Here is a 20,730-nt window from a genome sequence, read left to right as displayed (position 1 = left end):
GAGCAGGGCGAAAACTATTGTAAAAATGATTTATTTGATTTTTTTGCTGTTTTAATGTAGTGTTATTACCTGAAAATCCACGGGGCGTCCATCACGGCCATCTTCCACCTATTACATAATAATAAAAAAATAATTGCATATTATAAAGGGGATATTAGTCTGTCCTCCAAGTGCTGCATGTTGGGGGAGGTTTTATAGAAACATGTACATTGGAAATCCACTGGCCCAGATTTATTAGACCAAAAAAGGCACAAAATCTTGGTCAAACTATGTATAAAGTACAATATGTGAGTTCACCTTAAAAAAAAGTCTTCTTACTTTTTTATATTAAACCAATGGACATTTTTTTAAATACCCAAGGGGATGTTGCTAGGCATCAGATCCCTCCTGTGTGGCTTAACCTGTAAGGTGCCACTGCTCCCCTCGCTCCAATCCTAGCCCCCCCCCCCCCCAGCCTTTCCCCTATCAACTTGACTGATTGTTTTGGCTTGGCCGTCAGTCATGATGATAGAAGAGACTTAGGGCCCGATTCCGCCGATTATCGCTCGGTGGAATAGAGAAAACGATTAGCCGATGATCGTGTCATCGGCTGATCGTTTATTTAGGGCCAGACCTAAAATCAACGGTCTCCCACCGCGCATCGCTACGGTGGAATAGCGGTGCGCCGCGGGCGACCGATGATTTGAGAAGCACAGCATACATTACCTGGCAGGACTTCTCCGCTCCGTCTTCCTCCCCGAGTCCTGCGCGCTCCAGCTTCAGAATGGCCTGTCAGCTGTGAGAGCGCTCAGCCAATCACAGGCCGGGACCGCCGAGTGGCCTGTCAGCTGATAGACCATTCTGAAGCTAGAGCGCGCAGGACCCGGGGAGGAAGACGGAGCGGAGAAGTCCTACCAGGTAATGTATGGTGCAAGGGCTGCAAGGACATCGGTAACCATGTCCCTGCAGCCCTCGCTCAACGATCATCGGGCTGTGGAATAGGCCCAGTAAACGCGCTCATTTACATCGTTGATCGTGCCCTGCTCGGCCCTTGGAATCGGGCCCTTAGTTCAGGCAAAGCACCATGTTATACGGCCTGATTGACAATGTAAATGAGCACCAATCTGCTAGATTTACTGAGCCTATTACACAGCTCGATAATCGTGCAGCAAGTGCTGTATATATATATATATATATATATATATATATATATATATATATATATATTGTTATCGATGTCCGTGCAGCCCTTGCCTTTAGTATAAAATAATATGTAAAGTATATACATACCTGCCACGTTCTCCAATGCTTCTTATGGTGCGTTTACACAGGCAGATTTATCTGACAGATTTTGGAAGCCAAAGCCAGGAATGGATTTGAAAAGAGGAGAAATCTGTCTTTCCTTTATGACCCGTTCCCTGTTTATGGTCTGTTTCTGGCTTTGGCTTCCAAAATCTGTCAGATAAATCTGCCTGTGTAAACGCATCATTACTAGCTGCTGCTAACAGGATGATACCGAGGAGCAGGCAGAAGCACCTGGGAGTGTGGCAGGTATGTATATACTTTATTATATATAGTCATCAGCCGTCAGCCGCACATCACTATTACATGTAGAGATGCGCAGTCGGCGACTGATGATTTTAGATCAGGACCAAAAGACACGATCGCTCTTTATTACACGGAGCAATAATCCACTGAATGGTCCTGATCCGGCAGATTCCGCTCAGTGTAATAAGAGCAGCACCGGATGGTGTTTTTTGTCACTTTGGGACCTTGGTGTGTGCTCTAGGTATGGCGTCTTTTCTTTACATATGTGTTGTGTGTTTTGTTAATTTTTTTAGTTTTTTTACTTTACAGTTCATGTGATTGAGGTTGGTTTCACACAAGACAGTTTTTTGGGAAATCTACCACTGTAATTTTTGAGCCAAAGCCAGGAGTGGATCCGGCAGGTCGGAGACATATAAGCGCTTCCTTTATTGTACCCATTACTTTAAATCCACTTCTGGTGTTGGATCAAAAACTGCAATGGCAGCTTTCCAAAGAAAACTGCCATGTGTAAACCCAGCCTCAAAGAGAAACCAATGAATCACATGCTCTGCTATGGGGAAACACCACAAAAATCAGACACATAGAAAAACACTTTATTCAAACAAAATTCTGCAAGGTGTAACCGTATGGGTTTATTTCAGAATATTAAAGTGTCTTATTCATGTGATAGGAAGGAATGTAGTGTTTTCATGTCTTATTTGTATCTATCTATCTTCTATCTATCCATCTATCTATCTATCTTAGCTTGCTGTGTAAGTGGGATTGGTTTGTATTTAGCTAAGTGCATGGGAATAGGTAGATGTCAACATTGGAGGACACAGTTGTTGTTATTGCCAAAATGCATGTAGCTGTAATTGTACAACCACATTTTGCTTGGTAAACATGTACAGGGCCTGGGAAACTTCCATTCATGGTCATCAGTGGTCTACATAGACATTTCTGGAAGCACATCACCCCCCACCCAAATTACTATAAAGATCGGGGGTATGTAGCTTCTAGTCAGCCTCAGCTGGGACCATGGATGGAAGGTGCCCAGCACCCTGTCATCGCGCGGAATTGGTGTATATTAGTCCATAATATACAATGGGGCTCCCCGTTTCATTGTGGAAGGAACAACCATGAATCTGTACCATCTGTAACTGCAGCTAAGTATTGTTTTCTGTAATATATCTCTTCTTTTTTCTATAAATCTGTGTGGTTATAGCCTTCTGCGACTATTATCAAAAGCAACCGGTTACACAAGGTTTGCTAGAAAACAATGCAAGTAACATTAAAAAAAGGGGAAAAAAAAATCAAATCAACTGGTGCCAGAAAATGCCAGAGATTTGTAATCTATGAAAAAATCTCAAGTCTGCCATTACTTATCAGCTGCTGTATGTCCTGCATGATGTGGTGTATTCTTTCCAGTCTGGAGAGCAGGAGAGGGTTTTCTATGGGGATTTGCTGCTGCTCTGGACAGTTCCTGACATGGACAGAGGTGGCAGCAGAGGGCACTGTGTCAGACTGGAAAGAATACACCACTTCCTGCAGGACATGCAGCAGCTGATAAATACTGGAAGAGTTGAAATTTTTAAGTAAATTACAAATCTCTGGCACTCTGTAGCACCTGTTGATTTGAAAGATTAAAATGCTGATCATCATAGGTTTGTTTTTTAACACGTGATCCCCTGCGGACATGTCTGTGACTGATTATATTACTATAATATACTGTATGTTACTGTGAGATACTTACTCCAAATCCTCCAGACGCTCATCGATGTCGTCGCTGCTGTTGGTGATAGAATAGAGAAGATGGTGAGAACCAAACACACATTAGAGACATCAGTTTTCTGGCAGAATTTCACCAATAAGAAAAGAATAGTTCAGTAAACATTTTTTTTTTCTTTCAAACCATCTGGTGCCAGAAAAGTGCCAGAGATTTGTAATTTACTTCCATTAAAAAATCCCAAGTCCTCCATTACTTCTCAGCTGCTGAATGTCCTGCAGGATGTGGTATTCTTTCCAGTCTGGACAGCAGGAGAGGTTTTATTTGGGGATTTGCTATTGCTCTGGGCAGTTCCTGTCGCAGACAGAGGTGGGAGCAGGGAGCAACTGTGGCAGACTGTAAAGAATACACCACTTCCGGCAGGACATACAGCAGCTGATAAGTATTTGAGATTTTTTTTTAATAGAAGTAAATTACAAATCTCTGCCACTTTCTGGCAACAGTTGATTTGAAAGAATTTTTTTGCTGAATTACCCCTTTAAAAAAATAAAAATAAAAAATCTCCTTACACTAATTTTTAAGACGAGACTTAGATACTTACTCCCAATCGTCCGAATCCTCCGCGATGTCGTCGATGATGCTCCTGTTAGTGATAGAATAGAGAAGATAGTGAAAACCAGACACACATTAGAGACATCCTGGCAATGATTGGTGTCTATAGGGGAGGAATTATAGGGTCACACAAGTTTTACATTTTTAGTTTTACATTTAAATAAAATGCAACAAATTTTGCGAGAAAAAATACAACTAATGTAAAATTAAAGGGGTAGTTTAGCAAAAAAGTTTTTCTTTCAAACCAGCTGGTGCCAGAAAGTGCCAGAGATTTGTAATTTACTTCCATTAAAGAATCTCAAGCCCTCCATTACTTCTCAGCTGCTGTATGTCCTGCAGGAAGTTGTATTCTTTCTATTCTGGAAAGCAGGAGAGGTTTTCTATGGGGATTTGCTACTGCTCTGGGCAGTTCCTTTCCCAGACTTAGATGTCAGAAAGCAACAGGCTGGAAAGAATACACCATTTCCTGCAGAACCTACAGCTGCTGAGAAGTACTGGAAATGTTTTTAACAGAAGTGAATTACAAATCTTTGGCACTTTCTGGCTCCAGCTGATTTGAAAGAATTTTTTGCTGAATTACCCCTTTAAAAAAAACTCCTAACACTGTAATTTTCATAGGCTTGTCGTTTAAGACGAGACTATGAGATACTTACTCCCAATCCTCTGTGTCCTCCTCGGTGTCGTCCTCGCTCCTGTTAGTGATAAAATAGAGAAGATAGTGAAAACCAGTCACACATTAGAGACAACAGTTTTCTAGCAGAACGTCATTAAAGGGGTACTCCGGCCCGGGGGTATTTTTCAGATACGGCCGGGGAGGGGGTGGTTATGGATGGCGGAGGTCACTTACCTCCCTGATTCCAGCGCCAGGTCCCGGATCGCGCCGCCCTTTACACTCGTTCCGCGGCCGCTCAATGGTGTGAGCTGCCACATGAGACGTGACGTCTCCAAGCAGCTTACCCATTCAGCGGCCGAGGCGGAACTCCGCTACAGACGATGAATGGGTAAGCTGCTTGGAGACGTCACGTCTCATGTGGCAGCTCACACCATGGAGTGGCTGCGGAATAAGTGTACAGGGCGGCGCGATCCGGGACCTGGCGCTGGAATCGGGGAGGTAAGTGACCTCCGCCATCCATAACCACCCCCTCCCCGGCCTGAATCTGAAAAATACCCCCGCGCCGGAGTACCCCTTTAATAAAAGACAATAATGATATTTACAGACATCTTCACGATGATCGGAGTCTATACGGGAAGATGCAGTTAAAATAAATAGAAAATATAATTCTTTGAGCCCTCACCAGGGGATGTCCACTGCCTCGTCCTCTTCTTCGTCAGTCTCCCTGTATATAGATCAGAAACCAAATCGTGTGTTAAATCTGCCCCATAGTTTTGGGGATATGTGAATATACAGATGTGAGTATTTGGTGGGGAACACAGATATAAATGGACTCATATTGTGATATCATGTAGATGGATGATTATATCTCTGCTGCTTCTTCATACTTACACGATGGTCTCCAGGCTCGGGATCCAACTGTAGAGCGGGTACTTGTCGTCTCTGTAACAGAGAACATCGGGTTGGTTAGGATGATTGTTACTTGGTCCCATTTGAAACTTTCAGAAAATGTTATTTATTGTGACCTCTCAATAAGAACATGAAATCCATCAGGATATTTACTAACCCCTTGTCATCACTGCCAGTTTTCCCCTTAAGGGGATGTGCACATTGAGGAATAGGCCAGGAATTTGAAGCAGGATGCGCCCGTGGGCCTCTCCACCTGTCCCATAGACTCCATCTATAATCGGGCGGATTCCGACATCTGCCCAAAGAATTGACATGTCAATTCTTAATGCGGATGGCGGAATCCCCAGACCATAATATGGATTCAATGGAACAGGAGGAGATGCGAGCAGTGTATTCCATGGCAGGTTATCCGTACAGATTCCATAATGTGAACACACCCTAAATTTCCGCTTGAAATTCTTTCCATAAAATATGAATAGAGCAATGTTCTATTGTGTTCAATGGGATTTCCGCTCTGTTATTCACACAGCAGAATTTTCAATCAGAATTTTCTGCCACGGATCCGACAAAGAATTGACATGTCAATTTTTTGGGCCGATTCCTCCAGGGAAATCCTAAAGAATTCAATGGGGTTTGAATTCTGCTTGAATTCTGTTCCTATTCTGCCAGAGGTGAATAGATGAATTTTAAGCAGAAAACTTTCCTCTTCAATTACTTACTAGTAACCCGCTTCGGATTACACCACAGCCGCTGGAACACATCTCCACCCGTGCCATAGACTCCGTTCTATGGTCGGTCAGATTCCGCCATCCGCTCGAAGAATTGACAAGTCAATTGTTCGTGTGGACTGCGGAATCCACCCGACCATAGAATGGAGTCTATGGCATGGACAGAGATGTGTGTGAGCGGGGGAGAAAACTATTGTAAAAATGATTTATTTGATTTTTTTCTGCTGTTTTAATGAAGTGTAATTACCTGAAAATCCACGGGGCGTCCATCACGGCCATTTTCCACCTATTACATAATAATAAAAAAAATTATTGCACGGGATATTAGTCAGTCCTCCAAGTGCTGCATGTTGGGAGAGGTTTTATAGAAACATATACATTGGAAATCCACTGGCCCAGATTTATTAGACCAGATGATCTGACTATAAATGCGCTGTACTGGGTATTTGGGATGAGGTGTGAAAGTCACCACAATCAATGATTTTGTCTACTTGGTGTTTTTTGTCACTTTGGGACCTTGGTGTGTGCTCTAGGTATGGCGTCTATTCTTTACATATGTGTTGTGTGTTTTGTTAAGGTTTTAGTTTTTTACTTTACAGTTCATGTGATTGAGGTTGAGGCTCCAATCTGGATCCAGGATCGGTGGTTTAGAAGGCTACTTGCTCTTATTAATAGTCTGATATGGGGGAGGAGAAAAGTGGGGATTAAATATCAGCTATTGGTACAGAGAGAGGGGGAAGGTGGGCTGAGCATGCCAGACTTTCGGCTATATTTTCTAGCAATGAAGTTACAGGACTTGATGCGGGGCGTCCTCTCCCCTACAGTCAGATATATCCTCCAAGAAGCTGTCCCAAATGGAAATATCTTGGAAAGTTTAGAAGGAGAGTTGTTGAAGGGGGATAATTTAGGTTTCTTTTCTTATGTTAAATTGTACACTAGACCATGGAAAGTGGTCAAACGCCTATGTAAGATTAAAAACAGTTTAGAGTTTACGCCAATCTGGGGGAATACAAAATGTCACGAATTTACAAAGATAATAGATTGACAATTTTGGATTAACAAAGGAGTTAGGCACTTAAGTCACATAACTCATCGAGGCACTTTGATTGGCTTTTCAGCAATGCAGGCGAGATATGGAGTGCACGATGGACACACATTCTGGGATTTTCAGATAAAAAGCGCCTTCGAAAGCACAAAGGATACTTCTATTTTTACAATTGAGTCACACGCACTTATAGACTTTTTGAGGGGACAAATATGGAAACGTGTGGGGGGGGGGGGTGATGGGGGAGGGTCTTCAAATGGATGGATGGTATTTATATTTTTGTATATTTATTTTTGATTGTTGATATGCAATGATATTCGTTGTAAAGAAAAAAAAGGTTTTGTTTTTTTACTTTACAGTTCATGTGATTGAGGTTGGTTTCACACAAGGTAGTTTATTTGGAAATCTGCCACTGGAATTTTTGAGCCAAAGCCAGGAGTGGATCCGGCAGGTCGGAGACATATAAGCGCTTCCTTTATTGTACCCATTACTTTGAATCCACTTCTGGTTTTGGCTTAAAAACTGCAATAGCAGCTTTCCAAAAAAAACTGCCATGTGTAAACCCAGCCTCAAAGGGAAACCAATGAATCACATGCTCTGCTATGGGGGAAAACACCATAAAAATCAGACCAAGAAAAACACTTTATTCAAACAAAATGCTGCAAGGTTTGCTAGAAAACAATGCAAGTAATGTATCATTAAAAAATAAAAGAAAAAGTTCTTTTAAATCGCCGGGGTGACAGGCTCCCGACCCCCAGATAGATCCCCTTATACTTACCTCATGTCGCCGAGTCCCGCTGCCGGAGCCGGTCCCGGGATGGAGATATCCCGGTGAGAAGCCGGCGCGCGCGCTGTGGAGATGGGTCCGGCGTCCATAGAGAATGAATGGAGCCGTGCGCGCGCAGCAGAGATGAGTCCGGCTCCATTCATTCTCTATGGACGCTGGACTCATCTCCACAGCGCGCTTGCCGGCTTCTCACCGGGATATCTCCGTCCCGGGACCGGCTCCGGCAGCGGGACTCGGCGACATGAGGTAAGTATAAGGGGATCTATCTGGGGGTGGGGAGCCTGTCACCCCGGCGCGGGGGGTGACAGGTCCTCTTTAAGTCTTCCATTACTTATCAGCTGCTGTATGTCCTGCATGATGTGGTGTATTCTTTCCAGTCTGGAGAGCAGGAGAGGGTTTTCTATTGGGATTTGCTGCTGCTCTGGGCAGTTCGTGACATGGACAGAGGTGGCATCAGAGAGAACTGTGTCAGACTGGAAAGAATACACCACTTCCTGCAGGGCATGCAGCAGCTGATAAGTATTGGAAGAGTTGAGATTTATAAGTAAATTACAAATCTCTGGCACTCTGTAGCACCTGTTGATTTGAAAGATTAAAATGCTGTTTTTCATAGGTTTGTTGTTTGATACGTGATCCCCCTGCGGACATGTCTGTAACTGATTATATTACTATAGTATTTTACTGTGAGATACTTACTCCAAATCCTCCAGACGCTCATCGATGTCGTCGCTGCTGTTGGTGATAGAATAGAGAAGATGGTGAGAACCAAACACACATTAGAGACATCAGTTTTCTGGCAGAACTTCACCAATAAGAAGGGAGTAGAAAGGATTGTTCAGCAAACAGTTTTTTCATTCAAACCAGCTGGTGCCAGAAAAATGCCAGAGGTTTAGAGATTTGTAATTTACTTCCATTATAAAACCCCAAGTCCTCCATTACTTATCAGCTGCTGAATGTCCTGCAGGAAGTGGTATTCTTTCCAGTCTGAAAAGCAGGAAAGGTTTTCTATGGGGATTTGCTACAGTGCAGTTCCTGTCCCAGACTTAGATGGCAGCATAGAGCAACTGTGTCAAACTGGAAAGAATACACCACTTCGTGCAGGACATCCAGCAGCTGATAAGTATTGGAGATTTATTTTTTTCATAGAAGTAAATTACAAATCTCTGGCACTTTCTGACACCAGTTGATTTGAAAGATTTTTTTTTTTTTTTTGCTGAATTACCCCTTAAAAAAACAACAAAAAAAGCTCCTAACACCTGTTATTTTTATAGGCTTGTTGTTTAAGACGATACTATGAGATACTTACTCCCAATCGTCCGAATCCTCCTCAATGTCCTCGATGTCGCTCCTGTTAGTGATAGAATAGAGAAGATAGTGAAAACCAGTAACACATTAGAGACATCAGTGATGATCGGGGTCTATAGGGGAGGAATTATAGGGTCACACAAGTTTTACATCTTCAGTTTAGATTTACTCACCCGAAATCCGATTCTTCATCTAAAGAAAAAAAATAGAAAACCATTAGTTTAGAGAACTGCTTTATACATTGTAGAGATACATAGATACATAGAGATATTATAGACAAAACTCACCCTCGCCGTCATCCAGTCCAGCCTGAAATAGGAAATAGAGAGAGTAAGCAGAGGACATTGGTATATTGCTGAGCATGAGACCTCCTTCTGTGCCCATCTGACCTATGTGCTTGGATGGGATAGGGTGTAGGTGGGGGCACTATTACAGTGCTCATCCAGGATTACACACACAGTCATTTCTTCCAAAAACACACGGAGGGCTGATTTAGTGAGCTATGAAGCAGAATGGTCAGATTTGTAATCCCGCTGTCAGTCCACTCTGTGGAGAAGGTGGGGGGCAGCCCGAGGACCATGTGGATGATATCTATGTTTTTCCATGTGGTCCTGGGGCTGTCTCTACCTTTTCCACAGAGAGGGCAGACAGCGGGATCCATACTGCATACTGCTCCCCAGTATCTTCATTGTTTCTGCCCGCTGTCCTTAGCCGCCGGTGGAAATCTAGAGACGGTCTGTGAAGTTGCACCGGCAGCTGCGGACAGCGGGCAGAAGCCAGGAAAATATCGGGGAGCGGGCAGAAGCATCGGGGAGCGGGCAGAGGTATGTATATACTTTATTATTTTCTTTATACAGTCATCAGCCATCGGCCGTGCATCGTTATTACACGTAGTGATGCGCAGTCGGCGGCCAATGTTTGTAGGTCAGGACCAAAAATAACCAATCAGTCGATCGTTGTCTTTATTACAAGGAGCAATAATCTGCAGAATCGGAGCTCTGGCTAGTAGGACCCCACTCTTTTCTAGCTGGGTGTCTGTTTGTGAACCGGCACACTTATGTTTGTGAACAGGTGTGAAGTATCTTTTCTGTTTCAATAAGTTTTTATTTGCAAATTTTTTCAATAACATTCACTGATATAGCATAGTATAACATAGCATTGCAAACGCTGGCATGTGCTATCAGAAGATATATGAGTTGCGTACAATAAGCTGCAAAAGCAAATAGAGGTAAACATAGTAGCTTATACAACGCTAAATCATTACGAGAAACCTAGTTAGCTGTATGTAGCTATAGTTATGTATCCCAATACGTAGAGAGAAGCTAGAAAGATAGCTGAAATGGCGAGAAAAGAGACAATGCTCAGTATTACGCTCACCAATACGGGGAAAGCTGCTATCACTGGGATGCAAAGCATAAGCTGTATAGACTAGCGAATAGTCGCTACACTTATATGTGCCGAGGGGCTCAAGGGGCACCTGCGGCAAAAGATGGCACGAGTAGTAACAGTCCAGCCTAGCAAGGAAACCAGAAAGTGTCCAAGTAGACAAAAGAAAGAGACAAATTAGTCCAGGTTCCAGGCAGTAAGTAGTTTCTGCCCATCCTCTACTGTAGTGACATGATGTTTAACGTTCTTGTAGTCGACCATCAATTGAGCCGTGTTAATCCATCTATAAGGAATGTTTTTGGACCGAAGAGTCCTGGTAATGGAAACATAGGATCTCCGCGCTTGTAAAGTTTCCGGGGAAAGATCCGCATATGCTTCAATGCCCCGGTATTGCTCAGGCAGCCCTCTGCCCTCTCTAGATAGTTGCAAAATTGCGGATTTTACATGCATAAAGTGGAGCCTTGCAAGGGTGTCCCTGGGTGATGAAGCAGGAAGGTGTTGGGGTCTGGGAACTCTCCTCACCCAGTCCACAGTCAGTTCTCGATGAGGTATATTAGGTAATGAGCTCTTAATCAGGGATTGAATAAAAGCAGGCAACTCTGATGGAGCAACCGACTCTGGAATGTTGCGAAGTTTAAGGTTGTTCCGTCTGTTGAAGTCCTCCTGTCTCATAAGTTTAGCTTTTAACATGTAAGTCTCCTCCTCCAGCTTCCTACACGCTTCCGACAAAGCGTTATGTGCCTCAATAGTCTCGCTCAGCTTAAGTTCAGCCATCAGAGCTCTGTCTTCCACCGCTCTCACCGGGGAAGACAGAGAGGAAAAAAGCCGGTCTATCCCCAATAATAAAGAGTTCCTAAATGCTATAAGCCATTCCTTGAATAGGGGGACCGGTAATGGAGGCATGCAGTCCAGTTGCCTGTCGGTGTCCTTCTGCACCTCGAGCAAAATCGCCGAAATCGGGACAGATGAAGGTGGCTGTAGTGATGAAGAAGGGCAGGAATGCAAATCAGGAGGCAATGAAGGATTCCCCATCAGAGGAGGAGAGTCAATAACAGATGTTAGGGTGCCCGGAGGGAGCCCATGGTAGAACTCAGGAGCCATCGGGGAGAGAATCCCAGTCCCCTTGACACTCCGCGGTGCGATAGCCTCAGAGGCCGCAGATGACAGTGGCACCACGAGCGGGGGATCAGAGTCCGGGCTCCCAGGGACACTCATGCCGTCTGAGAACAGCAAGGAAAGGTCCGCAATAGAAGATGCAGAAGAAATCGGAGCCTCAGCAGCTGATGAAAAGGAAGCGGACTGCGAAGACTCTTCCGACGGGCGAGAATGGCAATGTAGCGCACCGGAGGCCCCGACATCCGCGCTGTGAAGCCGTGAATGCACCTGCCTGTTCTTTCGGGTCCTCCGTTTAGCCGCACGGGAGGGTGTGCTGTCTGTCTCTCCCGTCGCTTGGCCAGGAGCTGGAGGTGCGAGAGGGGACGGAGGACTCAACGATTCAAGTACCTCCGAATACAGGGCCTCCCGCCAGCAGTCCATCATGAAGCCGGCGCCATCTTGTTTTCTTCCGGCCGTCGGGAGAGAAGATAACTTTCTTCTCCGAGCTGCCGCCGAGGCTTTCCTGGATGTAGAAGACATCTAGAGGGGCAGAGGGGTCTTTCAGGGGTCTCCAGACCAAAGATGGACAGGAACCGTGCTGTAAAGTCGCCAATAATGTCCCGGAACGCCGGAGCTCAAGCAGGACACGTCTGGTCTCCTCGAGCGCAGGCCACGCCCCCCGTGAAGTATCTTTTCAACGCAAGGTATTTCTAGTTTTTTACACTCATACTTCTACTTATACCTTTGCCATCTTTCTCTTGGCCAATTGTTTTTTATTTCCTTTATTGAAAAATACAATTACAAACGGGAAAATGAGATATCTGAACAAGAGAGATATTGCAAACCTGATTGAGGCAATCCATTTCTGAGAAAATTCTTTTTTTTTTTTTATATGCTACATGACCACCTTCCCATTGGAAAACTTGCCCTTGATCCAATATGGCGGCCATCAAAATGGTGACGGAATATCAATAAAAAATACAAATTCCCCAAACCAGCGCCGCAGATGAATATAATGAAGGTAGATGAGTAATCAGTGTCTGTGGATAATTTTATTAGAATCCCATCCAGTACACATTGGGGTAATATACTGTCATATTGTGTCACTCTGTTGCATAGAAAACTCTCCTATATACTGCACACCCTATTTGTGGTATAATTTACAATTATAATTGTCACTTATGTTTGAAAAATGCGGACAATAAACTAACAAATCAGTGTAAGCTTTTATCTTAGATCTAGGGGGTTATGTGAGTTATCCTGAATTATAAATGTATGTATTTATTTATTTCTGATTTATTTCAAGAACGGCGCCATGCTTATCCTCAGGTGTTATGTGGTATTACAACTCAGTTTTATTTACTTCACTAGAAAATGTGCTGCAATACCACAGAAAAACCGGGGACAGTAGTGGCGCTGTTTATGGATGGGAGCAGCTATGGCCCAGATTTATCAAACTGTGTAAGGCAACGTTCTCACATAGTCAAAACACTCACTCACTCACTCACATATAGGAACTTACGTGCTATAGACACCCAACAACTGCTAGATACCGTACAGTCATCATTGCCCCCCACCTCTTCCCTCTCCTGTCCTAATCTTGCTGCCAAACAATACCACGACACCCTCAAAACCACTCTGGACAAACGTGCACCCCTTATACCCCAAACAGCCCGACACAGACGGCCACAACCCTGGAACACATGCAGAACTCGTTTTCTTAGACGGTGTTCTAGGTGTGCTGAACATCTGTGGAGGAAATCCAAGACAACAGCCAACCTTCTACATTATAAGTCTATGCTTAGAAGCTACTACTCAGCTCTTCACTCTGCTAAGCAATCCTACTTTACCACTCTGATCTCTTCTCTTTCCCATAACCCAAAACGTCTCTTTGATACCCTCAACTCTCTCCTTAAACCCAAAGTTCAGACACCCATCACTAACCTCAGTGCTGAAGGCTTAGCCAACTACTTCAAGGGTAAAATAAACACAATCCGCCAGGAGATCATCTCCCATTCCCCAGGTAATATTAATCCTATTCCTTCTCACTGTTTCTCCTCATCCCTCTCAGCCTTTGAGCCAGTGACAGAGGAGGAAGTCTCCAGACTCCTAGCCTCCTCTCGCCCCACCACCTGCCCTAGTGACCCTATTCCCTCACACCTTGTCCAGTCTCTCTCTCCTGTTGTCACTACCTACCTTACTAAAGTCTTCAACCTCTCCCTCTCCTCTGGCATCTTCCCCTCGACTTTCAAACACTCCACCATCACTCCATTACTGAAAAAACCCTCCCTAGACCCCTCCTGTGCAGCCAACTATCGACCTGTCTCTAATCTCCCTTTTATCTCTAAACTCTTGGAACGTCTGGTCTATTCCCGCCTAACCCGTTACCTCTCTGACAACTCTCTCCTTGATCCCCTTCAGTCTGGTTTCCGTCCTCACCACTCTACAGAAACTGCTTTTACTAAAGTCTCTAATGATCTCCTCACCGCCAAATCTAAAGGTGACCATTCCCTGCTCATTCTCCTGGACCTATCTGCAGCTTTTGACACTGTAGACCACCAGCTCCTCCTCTCCACGCTCCGCTCTATTGGCCTAAAGGACTCTGCTCTTTCCTGGTTTTCCTCCTATCTCTCTGACCGCTCCTTTAGCGTATCACTTTCTGGCTCCACCTCATCTTCCCTCCCCCTTACAGTCGGGGTTCCTCAGGATCAGTCCTGGGCCCTCTCCTTTTCTCACTTTACACTTTACCCATCGGACAAATCATCAGTAAGTTTGGTTTTCAGTACCATCTCTATGCTGATGATACCCAGCTCTATACCTCCTCCCGTGATATCACCCCCGCACTTCTACAGAACACCAGTAACTGTCTGTCTGCCATCTCTAACGCTATGTCCTCCCTATTCCTAAAACTAAACCTTTCTAAGACTGAGCTTCTTGTCTTCCCTCCCTCTGCTAAACACCCTCCACCTGACATTTCCATCTCTGTCTGTGGTGCGACCATGGCCCCTACACAACAAGCCCGCTGCCTTGGGGTTATGTTTGACTCAGATCTGTCCTTCACTCCTCATATTAAATCTCTTTCACGTTCCTGTAATCTGCATCTAAAAAACTTCTCTAAAATCCATCCCTTCCTTACTGTCGAATCTGCTAAAACTCTTATTGTCGCTCTGATCCATTCCCGCCTTGACTACTGCAATTCCTTACTAATCGGCCTCCCTTCCTCTAAACTCTCCTCTCTCCAGTCCATTCTCAATAGAGCGGCCAGGCTTATCCCCATGTCCAGCCGCTATACCAATGCCTCCCCCCTGTCACTACATTGGCTCCCTGTTAAACACAGGATACAATACAAAGTCCTCCTGCTCACCCACAAGGCTCTCCACAGTGCTGCACCTCCCTATATCTCCTCCCTCATCTCTGTCTACTGCCCTACCCGTGCCTTACGCTCCTCTAATGACTTAAGACTAACATCCACCTTAATCCGCACCTCTCACTTCCGTCTCCAGGACTTCACCCGAGCTGCACCAGTTCTATGGAATGCATTACCCAAGACTGTCAGACTCACCACCAATACCCAAAGCTTCAAACGTGCCCTCAAAACTCATCTGTTCAAGCAGGCTTACCAGGTTCCCTAATTTTGACTGCTACCCTCAACCTCCCCCCCCCCCCCACACACACACACACACACCTACCACCACGCACACATACATACATACATATATACATACACACACACACCAAGCATTTAAGCACTTAGACCTGTGCATGCATGCATTGGCTGGTGACAGGTTCACCCACCCTTACCTGCACTGCCTTATTTATAATGATGGCCGGACCATAAGAACAATGATGCATTTTGCCCCTCTGCCATTCTGTCTCGCACCCCCTCCTGATAGTGTGTAAGCTCATGCATGCGAGCAGGGACCTCACTCCTCATGTATGGATAATTATATGTATCTCTCTGTAATGTCGATTTTTTGTCTATGTATGTACCATAGAATTGTAAAGTGCTGCGGAATCTGTTGGCGCTATATAAACAAAAATTATTATTAAACAAAAATTATTATTATTATTATTATTATTAAAACATCGGTCGTTGTTGGCAGTGTCAAACAACGGCCACTGTTTTATTTCTATTTGGATTGCGGGCAGATTTGGGTGTGCCTGTAATCCAATTAACCATAGACATCTGTTCAATGTACAGCCGTCAGAATGGTCATACATTACAATGTGTGCACAGTCCGAACAACGGCCGTTGTTCCTGCACCAGCGGCCGTAAATAATGGACAAGTCAATTGTTTGTGCGGCTGTACACAGCAGAAATCTGCAACATAAAATTCACAGTATAAAATCTGCAGCAAGCACAGTACATGTGAATGTTCCCTTAAAGACAAAGCAGGATGTGCTACATTTGGGCTGGATTTCCCCAAAGTATCCAAAAAACAAAAACTCCAGTATTGCTGCATGGTATAGACCAGTCCCCATATGTATACTGCTTGTAGATGAATGGTGGTCTGCTCATCCTGAATGTGCAGGATAGGAGGATGGAGATAGTAGGGAGCAGCTTTGTACCTAATAGGCCCCATGTCAGGTGCACCAAACTACCCCTGCTCGCTCAGGGACCTGTCAGGGCAAAAATGTCCTAATGTGGGTGGAGCCATATGCTACACCCAGGGCATGTGACTGGCCTTTTTGGGCCATTTTTTGTGTGTATTTTTTTTACAACTGTCTTTGTTTTGGCGCCGGCTACAAGCTGCCGTAACAATCTCCCCCGACTATTCCTGGTGGATGGAACCTGTTGGGAGTAAATGATAGGGTGAGCATAGGGCATTGGAGAGGAATTGGACGGGGCAGGGGTCGCTTTTATTAGGGTGCTTACACCCCGACAAGTCCCTTAGCAAGCAGGGGTAGTTTGGTGCACCTGACATAGGGCCTATTAGGGACATAGGTGCTCCCTACTATCTCTATCCTCCTACCCTGCACCTTCGGGATGAGCAGACTACCATTGATCTACAAGCAGTATACATATGGTAAGATTGTCATATACTTTAGTACAGGGGCATTGCTAGGGTCCTAAAACATACGGGCATGGGCCCTCTGAGTGCCGTCATAAGCAGATAGTAATAATGCCCCCAGCTGTGTCCCCATATAGTAATAATGCCCCCTGCTGTGTCCCCATATAGTAATAATGCCCCCTGCTGTACCCTCCATATAGTAATAATGCCCCCTCTGCTGTTAACCCGCAATTAACCCGACCACCATCCCCACACACACTACCCCACCTGACCCCCTCCACTAACACACTACCACACCTGACCCCCTCCCACACATACACACTATGCCATTTGACCCCCACACACACACATAGTGCCCCTTATGGTAGCTAATGCCCCCACAGTACCCCATATAGTAGCCAATCCCCCCACAATGCCCTATATTGTAGCCAATCCCCCCACAGTGCCCCATATAGTAGCCAATCCCTCCACAGTGCCCCATTTAGTAGCCAATCCCCCCACAGTGCCCCATATAGTAGCCAATCCCCCCACAGTACCCCATATGGTAGCCAATCACCCCACAGTGCCCCATATAGTAGCCAATCCCCCCACAGTGCCCCATATGGTAGCCAATCCCCCCATAGTGCCTGGTAAAGTATCTAATCCCCCCCAATAGTGGCCCATATAGTATCCAATACCCCCATTAGTGCCCCATATAGTAGCCAATCCCCCCACAGTGCCCCATATAGTAGCCAATCCCCCACAGTGCCCCATATAGTAGCCAATACCCCATAGTGCCTGGTATAGTATCTAATCCACCCATAGCGCCCGGTATAGTATCTAGTTCCCCATATAGTATCCAATACCCCCAATAGTGCCCCATATAGTATCCAATACCCCCCAATAGTGCCCCATATAGTAGACAATACTCCCATATAGTAGCCAATACCTCCATAATGCCCATATAGTATCCAGTACCCACCAATAGTGCCCCATTTAGTAGCCAATACCCCTCAATTGTGCCCCATATAGTATCTAATACCCCCATATAGTAGCCAATATGCCCCAATAGTGCCTCATATAGTCACTCCAGTCCAATCCAGACCCTCCCCTCTGTACAGTGCCCTTCTATTGACACCAGCCTAGCACCCGCACTTCCCCACCAGAAAAAACAAAACAAAAACAAAACCTCACCTGTCACCCGTTCCCAGCAGCTTCTCTCCCGGCAGCGTGCGGTCTCCGGAGCATGCAGCGTCTCTTTACCATGCTGCCGTTGCTGGAAGATCACAGGAGACGGCGGGCTGCTGGGAGAGGAGCTGCAGCCGCAGCGCTGCCCAATCCAAAAGTGTCTGGCAGCAGGCAGCCTCCTTTTGAGAGCATGGTGGCGGGTGGTCCACTCGCATCTCAGCCATATGTGCCTCCCCCATGCTTCTCCTCTGCGCCTCCTAACCTCCACTTGCGAGATGGGTAGTAGCGGCAGCTTGACGTGTCGCCCGGACATGCTCCTCCAATCCAATCAGCTCAGAGCGGGAGCGTGGGGCAGCTGTGGCGGGCCGTGGTGCACGCATCCAATCAACACATGCGCCACGGCCTGCCGCAGCAGCCCCAGGCCCCCTCTGTGCTAATTGGATTGGAGGAGCACGTCCGGGCAGGCAGTAGGTAAGGCGGAGTGGCAGTCGCAGCGAGCTGCGAGCCAGATGCGGCCATCAAAAGAGCCACATCTGGCCTGCAAGACCGGGGCAGCAAAGATCTGTGACAGAAGCCTCAGTGTTAAACAGAGACTCTATGAGAGGGCTCACACGCTTCCTCTCTCCTCCGCTCCAAGAATTGACATGTCAACGCCGCTTGACATTGAGGCAGGCGTTGCTCTTACAGTTTGGGGTCTACAGTATAGCAGCTATTTGCCAGTAAATGTATGTTACACCTAATAATAAATCAGAGTGCATTCTAATATATATATATATATATATAGTAATTTAATTATTTTTATTTAAAGGAGTACACCAGTCATCATGCAAAAATGTAAATGTTTTCTTAGAAGGTATCCAGCAGACAATACACAGAACCCTGCTGACATGGTGATTTTGTAATTACATATCAATAAATAGTTGTACCATGCCGGATTTGTTACAGCGCGCTCTCCTCCAGTGCTCTCCTCCATTTGCGGCAAATCCGGAGCTCCATGCTGTCTCACAAACGGAGAGTGACCTGGCACAGTTCCTCACCGCTCACAGCCTTGTGTCTGTCGGCCGCTATGGAGGATGGCCGGGCTGCTGTGCACTGCGGGGGTCCATAGCTGTGCTCGACAACGTCCCGGCTCTACAAGCAGACAGGGAAGCCTGTTGTGGAATCCTCTCCCCCATTACAATGCGGAGGAGGTGCTGCTGTGCGAGGGGTGGTAGGAGGATTCCACTACAGGCTTCCCCATCTGCCCGTATAGCCCGGAGAATGTACAGCAGTCGTTGTGCCCCCCCCATAGGCCATCCCCAGGACATTGTGCAAGAGCAGCGGTGGCCCCGTTCATCCTTAAGGCACCTCCCCCTTGACAAAACCGAGCAACGCTGTCAGTGGTGCTGTATGATGGGGGATTACACTCCAGGCTTCCCTGTCTTCCTGTAGAGCCCGTAGAGGGACAATGTCCAGCGGCACCCCTCTTGCATGTCAGCATCTCAGTGGCTGTGTAATGGGGGAGGATATCACTGCAGGCTTCCCTGCCACCCCCTCTGTGACTCTCCAGCTATTAAATTCTTTATTTAGAGAAGCAGCAGGGAAACACAACAACACTCCAGTGCGCCAGTACATATAGCAAGTTGCACAACAAAATAACACAGGAGCAGCTTTTACCTATGTTTAATAAAGAATATCTTGTATATGATCTTCGGATGTGCTGAGCATTTTCCCTTCAGACTTTTTCTTTTTGTTTGTTTTTCTCCCATAAAGTGTTGTCACCACACCATGATCATGGGAGTTGTAGTTCTGCAACCTGGAGCTTTCCTGGTTGAATAACTACAACTCCCATCACCACAACATGAGGATGGGGATTGTAGTTATGCAACCAGGAGAGCTTCAGGTTGCAGAACTACAAATCCCATACTGTACCATATATATTATAATTATTTTTATTCAACCTGACAGATCACACAGTAGATCCTGATCAAGTGATAGCATTGTCACATATTACTGCACATCTGGATAAAGTCTTAGGCCAGGCCCATGTATGTGTGCTATGGGATTTCCCTCTCTACCTTATAGGAGTATATTCCTTCCTATGTCCGCAGAGGTGCTGGAGATCACATAACACACACAGTGCATGAGCCCGGCCATAGACCACAGCCACCACCCAGCAGTTATCATGGCCAACTAAGCCCCGCCCCCTGCATGGAAGATGGCAAAATGGCAGTTGGAAATGGCTGAACATGGGGAATAAGTAACAGGGTGTAAGGTATTTATAGCTCCCCATTCTACACATCTCATCCCATCACCATTGTCTCCTATGGGGGGAGGGGGGCACCTATGTGGTCATGTGATCAGGGAGGAGTATCTACAGGTACAGATACTCCTGGACAGGACATCCCACTATGTACACAACCCCATCTCTATACAACCCTATCTGCTATACCCTGCTATACTGGATGGGGAATTCTCACTCACATGTTCCTCGTAGACAACGGGAAAGTCCGTATCCTCCACGAACTGGTCCTCCTCGCTGTAGATGATGGTCAGCTCTTCCTCCATGTCTCCAAAACTCCTTCTGTCACCAATCTTGCACAAATCGCCTATGTGTGTGAGAGAATTAAAGATTACATGGAGAAAACTGATTAAAAATAGAAAATAACAAAAAAATACCAGGAGCCAATGGATGTGTGTACTTACAGTCCAACTCCTAATAAAGCTCTGAAGGGTCCGGTTTGTAAACAAATTACATCATGATTTTCAATAATCTTTATTTAAACATCTTGAAACAAACACTTGTACTAACCAAACAATGAACAGTCGGCCATTGGCAGGAATTAGTGTGAATAAAATC

At 45.6% G+C, this 20,730-nt stretch overlaps 1 long non-coding RNA gene across 1 annotated transcript; it reads right to left on the bottom strand.

The window, feature by feature from the left end:
• Nucleotides 1–9,403: 9,403 nt before the first annotated feature.
• On the bottom strand, nucleotides 9,404–20,482 carry LOC138771528 (uncharacterized). The gene is made up of 3 exons (XR_011359638.1): nucleotides 20,355–20,482; nucleotides 9,519–9,540; nucleotides 9,404–9,423 (listed from the first exon to the last, which is right to left on the bottom strand). It is a non-coding gene; the product is annotated as an uncharacterized lncRNA (long non-coding RNA).
• Nucleotides 20,483–20,730: the final 248 nt, after the last annotated feature.

Source organism: Dendropsophus ebraccatus, chromosome 13, assembly GCF_027789765.1.
Source record: "Dendropsophus ebraccatus isolate aDenEbr1 chromosome 13, aDenEbr1.pat, whole genome shotgun sequence".
NCBI lineage: Eukaryota > Metazoa > Chordata > Amphibia > Anura > Hylidae > Dendropsophus > Dendropsophus ebraccatus.
Note: the sequence above shows the minus strand (reverse complement) of the source record. Positions and strands in the feature narration are given on the sequence as shown.